We start from the raw sequence: 17,335 nt of genomic DNA, 5'->3' as shown, positions 1-17,335 counted from the left end.
GATATTTGTGGCAATTCAAGCATCAGTGGCATGTGATGCGGGGTGTATCAGTAATGACCGACAGATGACCAGTGTGCCGTTGGTCAGTTGCGAGTTAAGCGGACATCTGCAATTGACTTCACCATCGCACCAAACATAGCACTTGCCTCATTACACTGTCATCCATACACATGTCACAGTTAAGTGATCCCCACGTGTGGGTCATAAAGAGAGATTCCTTCGTTCTTGGTCACTCAAGGAGAGCCACAATATCCGCTTCTCGCGTTTGATACATTCCCGACGTAACTGGCATACCCACATGGTGATCCCTCTTGTTTTTGATATTCCATTTCCCGAAATACCGAAATCATGTGAGATTTATCAAAGAGTCCAGGCAAAATTTCCCTGCACACTAATGAACGCCATTTTAATTCTGTATTTTCTACTTGCAACATTGCTGAATCAGTAAATTAAACACAAACTCAGAGACACATAGAAGACTAATACACATAATTTTCTTTCAATGATTTGACTGTTCTTGCACTGTTTCTCTATGGAGTCATTGTTACGCTGATGAGAAGGTTCCAGCTCATTGCCAATTCATTTCAAGAGAACCATGACAATTCACAATAATCTGACTGTCAAGGCATAATTCATAGCTCAGATAAAAGCTAACCCTGTCATCCCTCGTTGGATAGGCGACCAGAAAATCCTACGTCTGACCCCTGCATTTGACCTCAAGTCAAACATGTGACCTTTAGTCTGTCAGACATGAAGACAGTAAAGCATGATTACCAATGAGGTCAAGATGGGGTAAAAGTACAACATGCTCTGAAATAAGGAATGTTGGCTGATTTCACTTTAGATTCAGCTCCCCTCGACTCACTGTCTTGCGAATATTTGATGGCTTGCTATCTATCTATCTTACCAGGCATTGAGAATAACCCAAATGGAAAACAGTTCCATCTTCCCTTACGTGTATAATGGCACAATAACCTGAGTTTGACACTGTTTGCTGACTATTGCCAATCACCTGGGGTGAATGGGGGTCAGCATCAGTCACCCGTTGTCTAGTGTGGGTATGTGGGGCAGACCACTTCACTGGTTTTACACCCTGCTCTTTTATGGGACCTTTTATGTGCATGTACCATGAGTTCCTCATGCATGGGACCTACATTTAACATCCTATCCAAGGAACAGAGAGTTTTTACCTCTTTATTAAAATGAGACTATGATTATTCACACCACTTCTACGCTGGGTTCACTGAAACTTCCAATATTCTTTTCCTTCATAATTCCCAGTCCAGTTTTGATAGAATCCCCCTCATACTGTCTATTCGATTTAACTCTATTGATGACAGTCAACTCTAACAAGATTTGTACCAGCATTTTGAACATCTTTCTCTTTTTGCTTACAGTTAACAACCCACCTCCCAAACATATTGCATCTATTACATCCTCACTATATCTCACAGTCATATCTCTGTCTGTCAAAATTATAACGGGGATGCTTTCTGGAGCCCTCTGACCTAGCTCTTTTGACTCCCTTCCTTTGATCAACAATTACACTTTGTACACGTGTTCTATCACCGTCAACCATGTACCAACAGTCCCAGGGGAAAAGTTCAATGCAGTGTGTGAGAGACAGAGACATATATTGAGAGAAGAGATAGAGAGGGGGGAGAGATATAGATTGAGAGAAAGAGAAAGATATACAAAAATAGAAAGAAAGGGTAATACTGAAAGAGGAGGGGAGATGGAGAGATGAGAAAAGAAAGGGAGAGAAAGAGAAGAGAAGAGAAGAGAAGATGGAGAGAGAGAATACGTGGAAAGGGAGCTGAGAGTAATTCAACATAGTCCACATAGCATGGATGACTTTCACCAACCATCCATCATGCTAGTAGCCTATTGGTAACAGTATCAGCTAAGTCAGTTAAGGCTTTTTTCTTCCCTGGTGATGGTGGTGGTGGTGGGAGATAGGGAAAAAGAAATGGAGGGGGAGAAGCTGAACTGCTTCACCCCACAAGATGAAACACTCGATATGCCAACAGCAATCATGTCAGACCATGTCGCCTTTAATCAGGTTTACGACCCCCAAGGCTAATAAACTGTGGAGTGAAAATACCATCCCAACTGGAGGACTGGGTCTATTGTTGCACTGCCTCCATCCGATCACAGCCGAGCGCTCATGATGCATCAACATGTTCAGGGGAATATTGCAGAATTCTGTGAAATTCAAATGGTATTTAATGCCTCCAAGCATTCCAGAAGATAAGAAACTTCTCACATCGTCATCAACTCTCATCCTCAATCCTGACTGGACATCGGTCACAGGGGTGTCCAGTTTCCTGTGGATGTTTTCATATCTTCTGATGATAGGAAAATATCTTGACAAGAAGGGTTAAGGACAGAGCATATTAAAGGGAAACTATTTAATCTTCATAATTTTTCAGGACTTACAAGTTGGAAAGCATGTAACAAAAGTGGTGGCTATGGACAATTTCTGCTTCAACATCATTATGGCCACTTAAACCACTGGTAACCCTTTTAAAAAAAGAGAATTATTCACTTTTTAACTTGGTTAGTGATAATATCGCATATGTACATCAGGGAATATCTACTTCATCATGAGGATGAAAAGTCATTTATCAACATTAAACATTGAAAAATATGCACAGGATTTTGAAAGCTTTCAATTGTTACACACGGCTTGATTAAGAGTGAGTATACAGTGATCCACTAGTTGCAGATGCTCCTGATATAGCAGCAGTTCATGTACACTTGTATCAGCATGTAGCCGCTTCTAATTGATCATATTCACTCACTTTGAAACCTAACCCACTACAAGATGTCTGTATGTGTGTATATATACAGCAGAATGGCATGATAATTACTCCCACGGGGCCATCTTCAGCTGAGATGTGTGGTAGCAATGCGATGTACTGTTGGCATAATGCACAGATAGCTGTTGCTTCATTCAAGACTGTAGATTCACTGACCGGTTGAAAGGAACTTATGACAAGGTTCATACTGTCTAACTGACCAATTATAATGCTACAGTGGCACATTACCTGCTGCAAAGGATTGTGGGAGTGAAAAAAAGTGGGCATTGTTTTTGTTATATGAGGCAATTTTAAAGCTACAAGGTTGCTTTTTATTGTTATGACAGATCAATGTCTAACACCTTCAGTCTCAAGGTATGTACATTGTGTCCATGTGAAACACACAAGCCAAAAGTTATAAAACAAGTTTAAGTCTAATCCATGGATTGGGAAAAATTTGAATGCAAAAACATGTGATGACACATGGTGTGTGCTAACAGATATCCAATCATGAACACACTCAAACAAGCACACATGCAATGTATGAGTCTTTGGCGATGCTTTTAGTAAATGGATGAGAGTTTTCTTTGTAAACTCTCACCAGAAAAAAAGCAGTGTACCTATAATTTGTATTGATCTTAATGAGAATGTTCCTTATACTGTATTGACCATATTGGTTCTTTGTTTTAATCTTCTTCTTTTTTGGCTGTAAACTGAGTACAATTGAATTAAAATGACTGCACAAGGGTGACAGAAACATAATTGGCTGAAAAACCCATGTGCATATTCCACTAACTACTATCATGCCATTAGCAGGTGCATAAAAGTAGACAATTTCTGGCAAATGTAGTTGAAATCTAGCTGACTATTGTCACTACACACTGATCAACCAATGCTACACGTATATCACAAAGTATGCACAAATACTACTTACAATCATAGGAAAGGAATAAATGTGTGACTCAGAATAAAAACGATTCAAATACAAACGCCGCACTAGTTTAAAATGCGACAATATATCATAAGCTACAACAAACACAGTTTTCTTATCACAAACCCTTTTCAAAATCACTGGTATGTTTGCTCTAAGTAGTATGCGAGTTCATCTTGGAGAAATGCAGCAGTCTTTTACCGGACACACAGGAAATGAATAATGTACAAAGCAATAACCTGCAAATATTGAATCCTGGCATTCCTAACCTAAAATGTACAATGACACTATAAAGTAAACAATCATCACAGAAGTCTTTCCAGTGACTAAACAACCACTTGATTTCAATATAAACAAAACTTTAACCTTTGCCCCTTCTTTCAATATTCAGGAGTATAAGTCTCTCTTATCTTACAAAGACTTTTTGAAACTCAACCTTGAATTCACCTCGGAAATCCCCCCCCCCCTTACTAAAAACGAAAATGAAATATGTTTGCTTGTAGTTCTGTTGAGGTTTCAAACATTCATTCATGAAACACTCTATTTATTCAGGGCTTTGAAATATTCTTCCAATGCTTTAAATGAATGTCACCTATGCACTCTTTTTTTTTTTTTTTTTGCTAAAGATCTCAAATTTCCCTAATTTGGAATTCTGCAAATGCTTTTTTTTTTCCTCTGAGGAAAAGTGCCTTTGGATTGATATGGATATGTTCTATAAATTGAAATTTCGCTGAAAAAGTTTCCATTTTTTTTTTTGGGGGGGGGGCTGTGTGAATATGTTAGAAAAAGGAAAAAGAAACATGACTAAATTACCACCCACTTTGCCTTTTTGATTTCAAAGAATTTCACAGTGTAACAAATTCAGTTTACTTTTAAAAGGTGGAATGCGTTACATTAGAGGTGTCTTGGAAACTGGAACTCCTCAAGCTGGGAGGATAAACTTCTCGTCAAGACAACCAAAGATCAAGTGCTGCTTCGGGATAATATTCAAGCTCCTTGATAGCAGTGATAGCAGACCAGTGTGTATTGCACAGGGAAAGGAGATGGAGGAAGAAAAAAAAAAAGATTGTGGAGAGCAGATTAAAATACCCAAGGCATTATGGGTAGAATGTCAATCCCCATCGTGAATCTAAAGCTTGAAGCCGGAACATGGGGGCGGAGGGGTGGCGAATGAAAAACTGGGTCCGAGGGAGTAAAGCGGAGGTTAATAGCCAATTGACATGGCCCATCAAATATGTCAGGGAGGGGGGGGGGATGGTTCTGGAGGTCCTCTTCAAGAGCCTTCAAGAGCCATCAAGAGGAGGATGAATGGCTGGAGGTGGTCCTAAGGAGGCACACCAACCCCTCTTACCTCAGGATGATGAAACCCCCATCCCCCACTGGAGATAAACAAAGGAAAACAATGGACAACAGAGATAAAATCTGGACAATTCTTGTGGAGGAAAAAACAGGAAGACAGTTTACATGGCCTTGATTCTTTAAGAAGGAATTCCATCAAAATGAATGCCTTCACTGTTTATCATCCTTTCTACCAGGGAGGTGAGCACCTCTCTGTTTCTACTATGAACTCCATGGACCATTGCAGCTGTGACTTCCAACACAGAAGCAAGAACAAACCGAAAGACAACAACAAACAGACATACAAATGCGCAGTCACACTCACAAAGCCCTTCTAATGTGAATGCTCTTGCATGTGAAAAGCATTTGTGCATTCATGTCACTTGCCACACATGACCCCCTTGTGAGATCTGCCACCTCCCGTAAGACACTGTTTTGTGATCACGGACATCCATAGCAGGTGTGAGTGTTCACCTAGAGCAGGTGTATACTCCCGCTCTGGTCCATACTTCCAGGTATTCACAAAATCAGTGTCCCACCTTGCTGCTATGATCAATGGCGTATATATGACCAGCATAAATGCAAATTGGATGACACGGGCCCATCTTTATCGAAAGATAAAATCGATTATAGATTTTCTTACCACACAGGCTGCCATAGACTTATGATAGAAATCAACTATATAATCGATTATAACTCTTCATAAAACAGGGCCCTGATCACCATAACTTTAATACACAGGGGCCACTTTTGTTTCTGAAGCTTTTATTGCCTTTTTCAACAGGAAGTTCCATTAACTTTGAAATAAACCACTTGAGGAATAACAAATTGAACAATTAACAATCGGAAGAAGAAACTGCGTTAATATTTATCACCATTGCACTGGTGTCAAACTCGCCAAATTATAAGTTAACAGTTACTGTTAGAGATTAATGTTTATCTTAATATCTCCTTGTATTACTTATCAAAGATCTAGCATATTATTTGTTCCTCTAGCTGTAACGAGTAATTTCCATAAAGTCGTGTGCTGTAAATATTGAAAAACAGACTTGAATCAGCACAGCTATGTTTTTTTCTCTGCTGGTGGGAGGTGGTTTCTAAAGCAGTTCAAGCCAATTTGAGCTCAGCACTTACACAAAGAAGTCTGAGAAACAGTTTTTGGCTAGACTGAGAAGTTGATACTCGGTGGTACACCTTCTCAATGATGTAGCACTAATGCCCAATGGCGAACTGTGTATGTAATATGGCACGCATGTTAATTTCATGCCCGCTGGAACTAAACAAGCGTGTGTTATATATCTATGGCCCCAAATGGTGAAAAGCGATACTTGAAAACTGTACCAACTCTTAACTTTGCTTGCAAAATGGTTCAGGTTGCCACATACTCCATGTTATATGAATGCATTTGGCCTGAATTCCTCATGATGAACAGACCGTTCTACCTTTTTGCACCCATTCCAATTTGAGGCTGGCATTACTGGCCCTGATACGTTGTTGCTATAAGTCAGACAAAGCCTGAATAAGTCTCATGGTATTTGTTATGGATAATCTTGGTCGATCGGATCGTTTGATATACCTGAACCTAAAATTGACTGAGATCTTGTTCACTCTAGTAGCTTTGATAATGATAATAACTGGCACAGCGCATAATCAATGAAAAACTGCTCTACGCGCTTTACATACAGCTCTCCAATATTGTTACATTACAATGAAAATAAGTGTGTCTTTAAGTTTCTCTTAAAGATTCTGTTGATGAACAAAGCCATAAATGTGCTGGCAAACTATTTCACAAATATCAAAGCTAACCTCTGCTCTTTTTGAAACAGCTCTTGGAATATGTAAAATTGAAGTGCCTTCACATGTAAGTGCAGTCTGTAATTATGGCCTGTGTGGTGGGGACAGTAAACTATTCAAATATTCAGGTGCCAATTTATGTAAGCCTAAACCCTTACAGATAATCATTGCAACCTTGTATGAATTTCTTTTCTCAACAGGCAACCAGCTTTATTATCCAATATCATTCAGATTAAGAAGAGAGCAAACTAATGACTTTAGAATACAGATGTTTCTCTAGAACAGTCAGGAGCGATATGCCCTAAGAAGGGTATATCAACATTGCTTGATAAAACATGGCATCCACGAAGACATATTACGTTCCAGGGCTTAATGTCTCCAGTGGACTACAACGTCGACTGTTTATCCTTCCCTGGGCCCGGAGAGAGGCACTTAGCACCCAACCGAGCATGCTGGATCGAATCGACGAATGAAAACAAAGTGGAACTGCAGGGCGCCAACACCTTCCCCTCGCATTTTCACACCAGAAATTCATGCAATAATTTTATGCTGTGGGCCTACAAAGTATTAAAGGGACATGCCAATCTTCACATTGCCATTAAATTTCTTGATAAAAGTGATAAAATCAAGAGAGCAAAACATTGAAAGCTTCATCAGACTCCAAGAAAAATAATGCAAGTTTGGAACTTTCAAGTTTGAGGTGTGTAAATGAAAAAATTGCAGTGATAATCCAAAATCACAAGTGCAATATATAAAGGGTGATGATTTAATCACCTTATTTATCATCTCATAAGTTATTCATTTACAAATCATCAATATCTTTGCTTTGAAGAAATGAATTCAAAGAGAAGATATCATATTTTAGTAAAATTTTTGACAAGCAGAATAATCCTCAAACTTTCATTGCTGACAATCACTTGGCTTTACACGCTTTTACGAAAATTAGCTCAGGCACACAGCGCAATTTCTCCTTAACCAGCTTTCGTGGATTGAGGAATTGTTACCCGGGCTGTTTGGGCTGGCGGAGCAGTCAGTCACCTGTCGGGGGCTTTCCAACAATAAACACTGTAATTTGGAGAGTCAACGCCTTTATGATCTCCCCCATACAATGCTGTTGGAACAGTTGTCTGTCAGCTGCCACTAAACGATATGCAAGCAAAAACTGCTATCCAAACACAAGGGTGTTTTTGTGCAGCAAACTGCATCTCTATCTCTCATCAACACGAATTTCATTTCAGATTCTTTTTTACCCACGCCGATGAAAATCGGCAGGGGGTTATATAAAGGGTTCCGTATGTTTGTTTGTTTGTTTGTTTGTTTGTGTACAAGATAACAAGAGAACGGGTAAACGGATTTGCACGAAATGTTCAGGGGATGTTTGGATAATGGCAGGAAAGAATCGATTAGATTTTGGTGATAATCGGTTGACCCTTGCAAATTCTGTGTGACCTTGAAATTTTGACCCCATGGTATAGTGACCACTCCGAAAATTTCCCGTTTCTCACTTTGCGATTTTCCGCTACCATACGAACACGTAAACTCCCAAACGATCGGACTTCGCTGCTCAAATGTTCGTAAGAATTCCGAAATTTACGTTTAGGCCTATTTGAGGGACTATGTCCTTCTAGATTTATGAAAGTTCGTTCTCCGTCGTCACAAACTGGCCCGTATTTTGATGATTTTTCAAATTAACATTGATTGTTTTTTTCGTTGGAGGAGCATTTGCTCGGTCAGTCACACTGCACGCACTATATGCGCGCTCAATGTCAATGCGTGTGCAAGGCCGCTGAAAATGCATCGCGCTCTACACTGTTGGTGCAAAATTGCATCGGGGACGTTGCGGCGCTCGTTGGTGACCGAATACTGGTGCAGTAGACATTTGCATTCAACCCTTGCATTGAATAATTTCCGTAGACACTAATCATAGGGGTAATTGCCTAGGGAGTACGTAAATTTTGTTTTTCTTTTGCGCTTTTGTGGATACCATCAAAGATCGTACACTCATACGACCTTTGATATCATCACACTCTCGGCTTGCCATGAGCAAAATATCCCGCAAGAAAACGGCGTATTTCTCAATTTTTAGCGCTTTTTCGGCGACCCGTCGCGTAGACAATACTCTTAAAACTGGACTTAATTCGCGCGCGCTTGGAAAAGTTCTGATTCTGCACTTTTGACGATGGTATTTGGGATTTTCGATGGACTTTTGGAGGAGACTAAAGGACTTTCCTGTTGTGAATGAGTGTTACCGTATGTGAAACATGTGAAATGATGTGATTTGCGTGTGATGTGACTGTAGACCCAAAGATCGTACACTTCAGTGTACGATCTTTGGTAGAACTCACTGGCTGGAAGCACACTGGCAATTAAGTGACCGAATTCTGGTAGATGACCGAATGCACATTATGTTTACCCCGACTTTGTACAAGGCGTGGGTCTGCCGCCTTTGACGGCCCCTCTCTAGTTATTCAATGCATGGAGTAGTATGATTATGTATCTGAGATGGCAAAGTTGCATTGGGCGAAAAGCCAAAATGAAAAAAAAAAAGATAAAACAAATCAAAGAGATACATAAAAAATACAAAGACAATCTACCTCTGTGACAACTAGGGGCTAGTGCATTGTTGCAGGCCACAGCAAGAATATGTTACATACTATAGATGTCAACAAATGCTGTCAACACTTTTACATATACTTTAATTCTACTGCAACAACTGCATGGAATTCTGCTGTTTTTGCCAGGCGGCTGGCAACAAGTACAGCTTTGAGTTGGAAAAAAACACACATACCAACAACAACCAAAAAGTCATTCTTAAAGTGTAGATGCAGGAGTGCAATGTACATGTATGTTGGATGCAAGGCAAGGTTGTTTAGAACACTGTAGAATTACAGGTTGAACACTTCTGATTCAACTAAAGATCATGGTATTTCAGCACATTCAATATTCTTTCATATTAAAACAAGATATCGAACCTTCAAAGTTTTGAATGACTTTGGAAATTGTTCTTTTTTCCTTCAAATCACTATATTTTGCTCCCCCTTTATTATGTCTTTAACTTTGTAAACCTGTGTTAAACTGGGATGACAAGTCACAAATGTACGGTATTCATGAATTCATATTCACAGGATGACTGAATTATCACTTCAGCCACACCAACGTAAAATAAAATACCAGGAAATGAGAGGGAAAAAAGTTGAGCATGCATGCCAACTTCGGAAAGTTGGCCTCACATAAGTCTCGCCACATCAGATGACAAGAACAACGTCTTGTTCTACTCCTCTCTAAAACATTTCTGTAAATAAATAATCACAGAGGGAGAAATTACAACCATGAAGATTATGTCCTAGGCATCTAAGAATGTTGAGATGTTTATAGCATTGATTGTTTTGGCTTAGTGATGGCCACAGGGAGTCACCCCCACTGTTGCTCAGTGCATGGACCTCCCAAGCTTAAAGGGATCATATAGTTTTGGTTGAGACCTAATTTCAGGTTTCTAACATTTTTTTGGTCAAATAATGAGAATCATCTTATGAAATATGAAAGAGCATGTAATTGCATGAGAATTCAACGTTTATTTGATGAAAATTGGTTTTGAAATGGCTGAGATATCTGAAACAGAGCGATTCTAATAAAGTGTGGGACCCACCTTTTATTACGATCGCTTTGTTTTACTTTGTTTTTGGAGGTTTCGTCATTCCAAACCCGATTTTCATCAAATCAACTTTGAATTCCTCTTAAAATGGTATGCCTCGTACTATTTCATAAGTATTTTCTTGGTATCTCACAAAAAAGGTAAAAGCCCAGTTCTCATCTCCACCAATACTGTACCATCCCTTTAACCCCCTGATTCCTGCATGGCTGAATGGGCAAGGATTTCTTTTGAGGCTCATTCATTTCCAGGAGGTAAATAAGTTAACTGTAGTAGGCTTCGATTTTCTTTCATACATAACTCTATTCCCATCAAATCTCTTCTAAGTAGATACCATTGGTGAGAGATGATCATGTAGGTGTCACACCAAAGCATAAAGTTAGCCGGTTGAGGATGGGCTGGTTTTGCTATAGCATGCATTTTACATAGACACCTGCCCGAGTATACTCGGGACTAGTCTTCAATGGGCTAAAAACTTTAGAAAGCAATTTGGACATTTCCACACAAATCATATCTTCTAGAGTTCAGGTGTGTTTAATTACATGAAAGACATCAGTACTGAGCTTCATGTTTCCTCACTGGCAAAGATAGTCAGCTGTATCGCTATGACTCATCCACATCATTAGTTCAGTCGACATATTTCTGCATCCCATTCGTAATTCACGTACTGGCAATTTGATTGTACTTCAATGTACAAAATGTTATCAATTATGAATAATACTTCCGAAACTTAATGAAATTATGGTTTATGAAATTTATCAACTTCATACCTTTTGACTCTGAACTAGATCAGATTTTTGCACTAAATCATGCCAAAGAAATTTTCTATCACAGGTCCAAATTGTATAAAGGCCATCAGAATTTTGTTGAAAATTTCTTGATTTATGGCAGACATGCAGCAAATTTAGAGTTTATCCTAGGCTTTTGACTTTTACATACCTAGTGTAATACATGTAAGTAATTATTACAGCCTGGCTTTATCCTTGCAGCAAGGTGGAATGTAATTTGTGGAATGACTGCCAAGTATATTATTTGAAAAGTAAAATGCTGAACTTTGACTGCAATCGAATGACATGTCCTTTGATCTAAAAAACAAACACACAAACAAAACAAAAAACAACTTTCTGTTGTCACATGGTCAAATCAGTTGTGAAACAAACTTTCTAAACAATACCATAACATGATTCTTGCGTCATCATACAACACTGCTGGGGCAGATCCAAAAATTCCGTAAAGGGGAGGCGACTTTACAAAATTAAAGGGGGGTGCACGCCCTCCATTTTTTTTCTTTTTATTTTTTTTTTATTTTGTTTTAACAAAAAATAAAGAGACTACTAAAGACACTGTTACCGCATTATTAAAAGCACAGCTTACGTGGGTCAAAGACTTTTTCACATTATGCCAAAAAAAATCTATTTTGTTAAAAATCAGTAATAACATTAATAATAATGATGATAACAATGATAATGGTGATGAGGATGGTACTTGGGGAAAATGGCACTGAAAAATAGCCCAGTTAGATAATGATATGAAGAAACAATACCACAAACATAGATTATAAAAGAGCTCCACCGTAAGTAGAACATGAAATACAAACAAGTCAACATGTATTCCATTTAGAAAAGAAAAATACTTTTGACATCTATTTCTCAAAATAAAACAAAAATCACTGTCTGACAGATGGCTGATTAGGATATGAAATTGCCAATAACAATTTTATGTTCTGGCATGACCACATGATCAACATTTGTTGTTTTTGTTGTTGTTGTTGCAGTTGCTATTGCATACTCCAAAAAAAAAAAAAAACTGACAATAAACTTCCTTTGTAAAAGCTGGAGCTTGTCAGATGGCTGCTGTCAAAACATATTCTGTCTGAAGTAATGTCAAAAAAAAAAAAAAAAAAAGAGCCAGCGAATGCCAACATGTAGCATCAGCATGCATGAATTATGTTCTATGCCCTGGGTCAATAAATATCCAACTTACCCTACTAAATGGAATTACATACATACACACATACAGATACACACAAATATACACAATATCAGACTCGCATACATATCATACCCGCACACACACACATACACACATGAACACTTCTAAGAACTGGGAGGGGGGAAAAAAAAACTAAGGGGTTTCACACACTTAGAATTAAACTCGACATTAATCCTGTCTGAAATGTGTTTTTTAAATGTGCTATGAGTTAATGAGTGGTAAGACATTAAAATGTGTCTCCCTGCTGACTGCCAAATTCAAATGTTTCATACCAAAGCTATGTCACATCCTACATGGCAATTGGCCTTGGCAATATTTTCTTTTTCTTTTCCTTTTTTCCGCTTTTGTTTAAGACATGTGAAAAACCCCATGGCTTTTCGCTACTGATACAAAGGCTCCTATTGGTATGCATACAACTTCCATCCATCCCGAAACACACAGTATGCTTACCTTAAATAAAACTTTCTATTACCTTCTGCATATCATGTGACTTTACTTCAAAGAAAGAGAGACTTCAAAGAAAAAGAGGCATCAAACAACTCACAGCGATGCTCATATCTGGCCTACCCTTGCTGATCATCAAAGAACACCCAAAAGTGCATTGATCTTATTGGAGAAACGCAGTTATGACTTTCAACAGGAACTATCTTCGGTGAGTGCACAGTGAGAGTTAATCAGCAAAGAACGGAAAAATCGGCATAAGAAAATTAATCGCAGACTCTGACTCCGGTCAAGATGCAATTATCAACCATGGGAGTCCATAAAAACAGTAAGTTGGACCAGGTGATAATGTCAAGGGTAATATACATCCTACTTGGAATGCTCCTTTCACTGCATGTATAGCCTTCACAACTGCAACTTGTTAGACAAAAGGGAGTAGCTAATGCCCAAATAATCTGCCTTGATGCTAAATAGTGGTGAAACACTAAAAAATTCTAATACCCCCCCAAAAAGTGTGCAGAATAGCTTATCACAAAAGTAACAATCATCTTGGCAACAAAAGTGACAATCATTTTGGCAACCAACAAGATTAGGATGGCATCAATAATACATGAAATGTATGCATCATATTTCAGTAACGACTGTCAAACTGTTTGCCCATGAAAAGTTGAATCCTGACAAATTGACATGCCTACAGACCACCATATAAAATAACTTTTTGGCAATGAAATGGTGAAACTCCTTTCCTTGATAGCATAGTATTTTAATTCTGTCTCATATAGGCCTACAGCTTGCGTGCATACACTTCTTACAAGCAACGACTTTTCAACCAGAATGACTTAAAGATAGAAATCTATCATTTCTACTTATAAAGTTTCTACCAGTTTGGTACGTCTTGATGGGATCCCCCTGTGAAAGGCTTACCAAATCCATGCACCATTTTATCTTAATCTGATCTCAAATTCTTTTTTTGCACATGAAAAAAAAAAAGACTCAGAACTTGTAAAGGCTTGATATAAGCTCACACAATCTCAAGACACAGTCGCTAATTGTGATATTTAATACATTTGAAATGCATTTCAATAATCTGCCTAACGAGAAAAGTATGTGCTCAGAAGTTGATCTGTTGGACCAGGGAGGTGGGAAGAAATCGCTTCCCACCTCCCTGGTAGGACAGTACACTTTGGATATTTTAGTACAAGAAAATGAGGAAAGTGGAAAACGTGTTTGTCAGCAGCTGTTTGGTTTTGATGAATTTTGCTATAAAAAAACAAACTTAATTTATGCACATATTTTCAACATTTCCTTCATAACATCATTCTTTCACAGAAGAACTATTTTTCTTAATTTTGTAAGTCATTTTTTTCTTTTTGTTTTTCAACGGCATCCCAAACTTCAAGTCTGGATGATTTGATATGGGTACGAGAGAAGAGCATCATACTGCATTATTTTGGGGGTGGCTTCCTGAATATTCAGGCAGAATTCAAAGCTCATGCAGCGCTTGCTGGGGTTAGTCCGGTGACTTCATTAACTCTCACCATGAGATCCATTGGTTCCATCTTGGACTAAAAAATTTGATTTCTAATCTAACGGGCATCTCACCTGGACAAGTTCTAGAAAGGCTGCGAGAGGCTGGGGTGTATCAAATAGAGTCCAGATGATTGTTTTTCTTTTCTTTTTTTTTGACCATACAAGGAATCATCTATCATTAGTTGTCCAGAATTGTGTTAGTAAGATCTTGATTTATTCATAAAGATCCATTCTCGGGAAGAGTTAGGTTATTGAGAGGATTTCAGGAAAGAGACTTCCCATGTAACTCAGGCTCAAAAATCAATGCATGAAGTGAACATGGCACAACATGTACATTAAAACATGATATTTTCGCGGCATGAAATTTTGGCAAATTGGAGCCAACAGCCTTTTTTTTTGCGAGTTGCCTCTAACATTCAATGCATACAGTGTAGACAAGAACTTTCACATGCATTTTGATTTCGCAAATCTCGGCTCTCGCAAAATCGGACATTCCTCATTTTACAGTATGACTTTTTAGCAATTGCTCATGGTAGGGTCAAGGGGCTACAGGCATCCCCTCTCCCCTTTACAGGAGAAGAATCTCAGGCCAAAACCCCTGGAAATTTCTTTGTGTCAGTGCTTTTTGGGGGAACATATCCCATTCTTCTTTGGAGATAAGATACTAAAAAGTGACACGACTCTAGGACATGCATGACCCAGCAAAGCCTACAGTTCCCCCATAAAATGAAGTACCACAAACACTAAAGATTAATATCACCATGATTTATGTGCTCCTTATAACTTACCATAGACTGAAGTGTTGCATATCAATTCAATCATTTCATTTTAATTCACATGGAATATTTACTCTTGTCAAGTCGTAAATATGTTTGTATTACCATGTTGGTATTGCTTTTTTTTAATTATTTTGTTTTTTAGAGATAGAGGGACGTAAAAAGAGACTTTTATGTGAACTGTCATAGTATTGTTTGTTTTTGTTTTTGTTTTGTTCTTAACACACAAAAAAATGAATGTGCTTTGATAGTGACACATAGTTCAAATGCAAGTTTACAGCGCAATTTTTAAGAGAATCTTCATGACGTAGAGGGGTGTCTCTAGACATCATCCATGCCGTAATCTCCACACTTGGCACCTCACATGAAAGCGGTGAGCCGATTTCCGTCCGGAAGGAAGAGACTATTATTTCGCCCGTAATTGGTAATTATTGTCCCTGTGAGGAGGATTCTGACAAGCGTTGCTGTGATCTCACCGAGGGGCCAATCTAGCAAGATTTCCCCCCAGAAATTCTTTTTACTGGACAAACTGTGCAGGAGAGAATGCTGGGAGGAGCCAATGAGGATCAAGACTGCAAGAAGTATTGATGCTGCAGTAGAGACCGTCATTAGTAACCACAGGACAAAGAGAAGAACCAAAAATGTCTACAGACATACACATGGCGTCCTGTGGAGGTTAAAGTAGCAGCTTAAAGTCGAATAAGAAACAAACAATGCAAAACTATGAAGGAGTCTTAAAGGGGAGCACCATGTTCATTGTGCCTTTGACAGATAAAGTCAAATAAATAGAATCAAATAAGAAATTAAATGAGAGAGTGAAAGCATTTAAAGGTTTTAATGATTTTTTTGAATAAAAAAATGAATATAAATTGGTCACAAGCACATATGCAAATTAATGAAGTGATGATGTCATTTCAAGTCTGCCATTGATCTGTACATTATATCTAAACATCATACTTTTGACCAATAATTTGGCAACTCAAACTCTCCCTTTAGAATCATCTTTGCATCTTCATTGCAACTTCAGAAGGTTTTGTTGTGAGTGAAATATTTTTTTTTCTACTAAATTCATTTCCAAAAATGAAGCTAAGCAAAAAGCTGCTTGCAGTGTAGCTTGTAAAAGATATGAAAATTTCTACACCCACAGCTGTTTTACTTTCTGTCAACTTTTTCATTATACTTCTAGTCCTCTGGTCCTAAATGACAACTTGAACAAGAAATGAAATTTTTCTTTAAAGGCCCACATATGCATCTGTCAAGCATTTAATGAAAACAATCCCAAATTTGACCAAAAAAAAAAGGTGCATTGGTCTTTCATCATTTGTTAAAATTGTTCTTGCTTTTATTTCAATAGTGAAATTCTAATTCATTGTTTGAAAAATGAAACTCAACAGAAATATCAATCATCTTTTGCATACACGTGTACTTATATATAGATACTGCTTTCACAAGGTCTGGTCATTCTGTCAAAATTGTTGTGCTGTAGTTTCATTTTTGTTGTTGTTGAAGGCATTACAAGATTTCTCTTGTTCATGGACCTCACACTTGTGCCTCACATCTTTCGGGAATATACCTCTTGTGTGTCCATTACTAAACACTTGGCACTCTCTATACCCACATTAATTTTCTCAAATGAAGCCAAATCCAGGGAAATTGTGATGATAAAGAGGGGGGGGGGGGGTGCAAAAGAAGTGAGAGAAAATGAACAAAATATAAGATATCACTCAAATTGTTGATTCATCTTTTCCAGGCTTTGCTGCACTAAATAGATTGCATCCAGAAATGAAATTTGAAATGGACTTGAGGTTGCCAACTTTGAGGGCCAAAGTCCATGATGATTTTAAACCTACTTACTCACTACTTTGTTTTTTGTATTTTGTTCATTTTTTTTGTTTGTTTTTGTTTTTGTCTTTTGCTCATCCTTTTATCATTTGGAAATAAAATCCTAGAAACAGACACAGGAAATGTACTTGACATTTGACTCAGGACATGTGGAGACATAAAGTCTGTTGTGATGTCCCGACCAGTCTCAAAGTTGTCGGCAAACGAGTTCGTTGTTCCCACTGGCACGCACTGAAGAAGA

General features: G+C 38.2%; 1 protein-coding gene across 1 annotated transcript in view; it reads right to left on the bottom strand.

Moving 5' to 3' along the window:
• Window positions 1-17,335, bottom strand: part of LOC139739355 (ADAMTS-like protein 3) — a 197,988-nt gene that overhangs the window by 33,792 nt on the left and 146,861 nt on the right. The window lies entirely within an intron of this gene.

Source organism: Diadema antillarum, unplaced genomic scaffold, assembly GCF_040938485.1.
Source record: "Diadema antillarum isolate AM-2024a unplaced genomic scaffold, OU_Dant_1.0 seq00000798_RagTag, whole genome shotgun sequence".
NCBI classification, from domain to species: Eukaryota; Metazoa; Echinodermata; class Echinoidea; order Diadematoida; family Diadematidae; genus Diadema; species Diadema antillarum.
This window is presented reverse-complemented; position numbering and strand designations above follow the sequence as displayed.